Below are 5,956 nucleotides of genomic sequence, written 5' to 3'. Positions count from 1 at the left end.
CGTATAGATACTAAATGTGTTAATCTGGGTAACTAGGGAAACAAATCCACAGAAACTCATATATGTATATATATGACAGAGTTTTATATAAAGGGTAAGTGTATATTAAGAAAGCATCCCAACCCAGTGCTGTCCAAGTCCATATGTCCAACAACGATCTACAAAGTCCTCCTCAATCTCACAAAACACACACTGTGATGCTGACTGCAGGAGGAAAGCTGAATCAGTGAATGTGTAATCATCTCAGTGCTGGCAGGGGTCTCCACACGGCTGCTCCAGCACCCAGGGCTGTATCAGGGTAGGTCCATGTGGCTTCTCCACAGTGATGTCTCGCAGGAAGTGAGCCTCGCCAGCTGAAGCAGGGAACTGGCTAAGGCAGTTGCACCTTGGTCCGACCATCAGAAAGCAAGAGACCCTGAGAACTAGAAAGGTGAGGCTCACTGAGCCATTTATCCTCCGCCTTTCAATTAACCCTACATGTGTTTATCGGCCAGGTTGGCACAATAAACCTTAACTATCTCAGTGGACTTGCCTGCCTTCATAATCTTGTGAATCAGCACCTTAAAATATCCTTTCTCCTCTCATTTCCTGTGTATATGTGTGCATATGCATCGCTGTATGAGGGAGCTTCCAATTGTTTATGGATAGATGGAATTCAAATATAATGTAATTTTCCCACACACTGTTGATGTGCATGTAGACATAGCATCTCAGCATCCATGGGTGCAGCAAATGCTTAAGCACTAGGCTAGGCTGCTAATCAAAACATTGGGGGTCTAAATCCACCCAGAGGGGCCTCAGAAGAAATCTTGGCAATCCACTTTTAAAAGAGCAGTGTCTGAAAACCCTGCAGAGGGCAAGTCTGCATGGTCATAAGTCAGAAGTGACTTGATAAGATACCCTATATACTCATGTAGAAGCCGAGTTTTCCAGCACATTTTTAATGCAGTTTTTTTTTTTTTTTGGTAAAATTAGGTGCCTTGGCTGATATTTGGTTTGGCTTATACTCAAGTATATATGGGGTATATATGTTAACACTGCCAGGAAGGAAGTCAGACAAGGCCACCGCAAGCGAAGTCCTGGGAGAGAGAAAGCACCAGTAAGCACAGGAGCAGGTACTCAGGAAGGAGGCTGGAGGCAAACAATGAGCACCAGGGCTTCACGACACAAAGTAGAGCAGCATCTAAGGAAGACATTGCCTGTAATGTTGGCTTCACCTCAAAGACAATTGATGAGACCATCAAGCATTTTCTAATTGCCTGGTGTCCACTTCGTCCATGACCTTCCTTCAGCTGTCACTCCCGCCCCCTATGCCTTATGCTGTTCTTGACACAGTCTCTACGCGTCTAAAGCTGATTCTTACATAGGCTGTGCCTTCTGATTGGAGATTTCTTCCTTCTTCTTAGCATCTTTCATGTGTGAAAATTCTACTAATCCTTTAAACCCTGAAAACGTTCCCATCTAGTTGATTCCAACTCATAGTTATCATTCAGGACAAAGCAGACATGGTTTCTGAGCCTGTGACTTTTCCCGAAGCAGACAGCCTCATCTTCCTCCGAGACCCAGGTAAAAGAACACTTATTCAAGAAGGTCCCCTTTATTCAGTGAGGCCGGGGCTCCCTTCCGTTGTGCCTTCCTATTGCCTGTCAGTCTCCACCTCGTGTTACTGCTGCCCGCTCCTCCCACATGTTTCTTCTGTTAATTGCTTACAAGCTTTGTATGGGCACGAAGGACCTCTTTCTGATTCTGTTGGCTTCTGCTGTCCCTGGCAGAGAACATAAAACAAAGTATCTGTTTATTGATTTCTTTTAGTTAATAAATGCCAGTCGAATTCTCTACAAAATTCAGGGTCATCATTTGGGGGTTAAATTCAATTTTGCTATAATTGGATCAAATCAGACGATGCCCACAAGTATCTCTCTTCGCCATAGTCAAAGCCAAACCAAAACAAACCAAAACCAAATCATACTAAGCTACTTCCTGGGGATTCAATTCCAACTCAGGGTGACCCCATGCTTAGTAGAGTAGAACTGCTATATATGGTTTTCTGGGCTGTAATCCTTACAAAATCAGAGCTCCAGTACTTTCTTCAATAGAGCCCTTAGGAATATATATGTATGTATGTACGTATGTATATGTACATGTACATGTATATGTGTATGTATATATATATATATGATGTCATATCACCTATTGTTCATAACAGCTGTTTCTGCTACAGAGGGATTTTTCTCCATAGCCAACCCTGAAAGAAAGAAAGAAAGAAAGAAAGAAAGAAAGAAAGAAAGAAAGAATTACACATGATTGTGCAACTGTGATGGATAATTATTTTTCCTTTAGTCTTACCATTAAAAATGAGAAAACAAATCCTAATATCACCTGTTTTCTTAATCTGAAGCTATCGTTTTATTCCCAAAGTAATCAGCCAGACCCTTGGCGTTTCTTTCCCATGGATCATTGGAGACTCTGGTGATGAACGGAACCCAGGAAAGCACATTTGAAGCCTCAGTCTCGCAGAGAGGGAGGGGATGCACACAGAAGCGCTTTGATTTGCTCCTCTTCTTATTCGATTTAAATTCCAGGGCAGCAAGAAGGAAGGGTAAGGAAAGAAGAGCTGTCCCAAGCTCCTGATATCCTTGCTTCCTCGCTGCATTGAGAGCGTGTGAAGTGCGTCGTGAATGCGTAAGCAGGAATATTTCATCTGTGTGACATAATTATGTAGTGTGGGTTCACTGATTCCCTAGCATTATTCTGCATATCTCTCTCAAAGGAGCTATCCCAGTGAAATGAGATTTTAATAAAGGGAATCTGTACAGCGTACCGTTAAACATTCAGGGCGCTGACTGCCTTCCCCCCCAGTGCTGCTGGGCCAAGAAACACCATCCTATTTGAAAATATGATGTTTAGATACAAATGTAATTTGCTGGAGCAAAAGAATTTCTCCCTAGGCCCAATTGAACACGTACACTTTAGTAAGCTGTCTTTTTGCAGGCATTTTATTTATTTATTTATTTCTGAGTGGAACGAGATCCTTTGTTTGATTGCCTCCACCTGTTGTATTGGGGAGTCATAGAATGCACTTGTGCGCCGAAGGTGAGCCATTCCTGAGAAAGCAGCATCAACAACTGAGCTGGGGACAGGACAGTTCTCTGCAGCCTGCTCTTTGATGCTCATGGGCTTCCAAACACAGTAGCTTTCACAACGTTACTCCAGAAACCGCTGTTAAATCCAGTCTAACTCATTTGTCACTAGCCTGGATGCTTAGAGAGAGGTGGACATATTTGATATAAAGAAGGATGAGCACATTTGGATGATGTTTGAGTTCCCCTTTCCCTCTTTTCTGACAACAGGCCAAGACTAGAAATCCTTTTGGCCCTAAAGGTGTAAATGAGTGCTTGTCTTCTTATTAAAGTCATGCAGTGCAGTCTAGAGTTGATGTTAGAATGGCCCCAAGGTCCTTGTAGACATTATCTAATTAATGCTCATGCTTAGGTTTGGAGAGAGGCACAAAAAGCCAAGCATCACACTTGCCAAGAGAAGTGTACCTCTCCTACAAAGGCGAAAGCCTAGGATGTAGCAACTTTTGTACCCCTAGTCCAAACAAGGAATAGGATGCTGTGTATGTGTTTGCATGAGAGAATGGGGTAGTAGGGAGGAGAGGAGGGAAGGAAGAAGGGATAGACAGACCAACTATATGGAATAGAAGAACAGATTAAGGACAAAAGAGATTTTGTTGTTATTATTATAGGTCCCTGAAATATGATTAGACCACTAGTACAGCCTTCTGATTTCAGACCTTCCCTATCACCAGTGCATTTTATAATGCTTTCTATTTTATCATCTTACCTGTAAGTGGGGAGAACTAGAAAATGATCCTGTGTGTTGTTCTATATGGATGTTCTGGGTGGTGGCAGCAAAGAGAAGCTTTGGGGAGAATGGAGAGCTGCAAAGTGAGCTAAGCATGGAAACGGAAAACTCGAACAATCGGGGGCGGAACAACAGTGACTGCAGAGAGGGATGTCTGGTGTACGGTTAAAAAATCAAGACTCAATATTCTATGCTACCTTAACTTCTGAGGAAATTGGGAGAGCTTAGAATAACCTTGGTGGTATAGTGGTTACATGTCGAGCTGCTCATTTGAAGGTCAGCAGTTTGAAACCACAAGCTGCTCCAAAGGAGAAAGACAAGGCTTTCTACTCCCATAAAGAGTTACTGTCTCAGAAACCCACAGGGGCAGTTCTACCCTGTCCTGTAGGGTCACGATGAGGAAGCATCAATGTGATGGCAGTGAGTTTGATTTCAGGATAAGCTAACCATAAGTGTGCCGTATTCAAATGAACTTCTTATCACAGGAGCCAGGCATGGTTCCGTGTATCTCTGAGAAGTGGGACTCAGTTCCCTGTCAGGCCTTGAAAAATTTCAAACAAGCCAATCACATCCTTCCACAGAAACCAGGGGATCAGCTCATCCTTTCATTACTGTACTCTACCTCCCACAGTGCCTGCTTGTGCACTCTATTTCTGCAGAGCAACCAGAGGGTTGGCTCTAGAGGAACCCCAGGGTTCCTGAAAACAAACAAACAAAAACACCAACAAAACTCATTCCCATCTGTTAATTCTGACTCCCAGGGAGTCCATAGGACACCGTCGATCTGCTTCTGTGGATTTTTGAAACTGTAACTCTTTACAGGAGTATAAAGCCTCTTCTTTCTCCTTCAGGGTACCTAGTGGTTTCAAACTCCTGACCTTGCAATTATAAGCCCGAAGCATAATCCACTGCACAACCCGGGTTCTTCAATAAGGGAAACCTCCATATAAAAAAGAAATTTGGCTGACCTGTGTCCCTAACTCCTTCGAGGTCAAAGATACACTTTTGGAATTTTTGGAGTGACTGGAATATCTTTGTTTGTGCTAATGAATGACTCAGGATGAAGACTAGACAGAACAGAAAGCCTAAGCAGTCAGTTTTAAGACAGCAGGTAGGCCACTGAGGATATAACCTGAAGGTGAGATTAAATTCAGCCATGTGGTCAATAATTTAATCAATTACACCTATGTGACGGATCTTTAACAAAAAGTCTGAACTGCAAGGTTCTGCAGGCTTCCCTATTTGACGACTTCCTCACACCTGACTAAGCTCGGAGGACCAAGCACACTGACTTCATGGGAAGAAGGCAACCAAGTCATCCTCTACCTCAGAAACTTCCCAGACCCTACCCTGCATGCTTGTTCATTTTGCTTGTTCTGGTTTGTATCCATTCACTGTAATACAAAGGTAATCATGCTGATAGCCCTTTTGATGAGTTCTTGTGATTAATTTTAGCCAATCACTAAATCTGAAAGCGTTATGGAAACCTTCAAATCTGTAGACAGCTTGTCAGAAGTGAGTGTGTCCTGGGACCTCCCACACTGTCAGTGTGTCTGCAGTTTGGTGCGGATTTAATCTGCAGGGCAGGGCCCAGAACCTGTGACATTTGATCCGACTCCAGGCAGTTGGGGTCAGAAGTCATTTACATTTCCAAGCACTTTTACCTGAAGTATGAAGGTATTTGAAGTCAACTTACATGGTTAGCAAGATTAGTTGGTAAAGGAGTTAATGGCTTTGTAATCTGCAGCCTTAGCTTTCTTTGCTAAGGGAAGTCAAGGAATTATTCCTGGTGATTCCTGAGAATAAAAATAACAACAATTTATCTGATTTCAAAGGTGACACAACAAGATGTGGCAGGCAAATCTGAGGTCTCCTAACTCACACTCATCCCCATTCCAGGCTTTTGCTACTGCATCGGGCACGGCTTTCACATAGTATTAAGGGCACTTTGTGTTTGAAAGAGAAACCTGAGCTATATTCTGTGTGATCAGGATACCAAAGAACACATGTTGCCCACTTAACCCAAACTAACTTAACCAAAGCTTATGGTGATCAATTTTAGAAAGTTCGCCAACACACTCCCACCAAC

This window comes from Echinops telfairi, unplaced genomic scaffold (assembly GCF_000313985.2).
Source record: "Echinops telfairi isolate 266 unplaced genomic scaffold, ASM31398v2 ScPeMD7_7424;HRSCAF=8462, whole genome shotgun sequence".
NCBI lineage: Eukaryota > Metazoa > Chordata > Mammalia > Afrosoricida > Tenrecidae > Echinops > Echinops telfairi.
The sequence above is the reverse complement of the archived record's forward strand: the minus strand, read 5'-3'. Positions refer to the sequence as shown.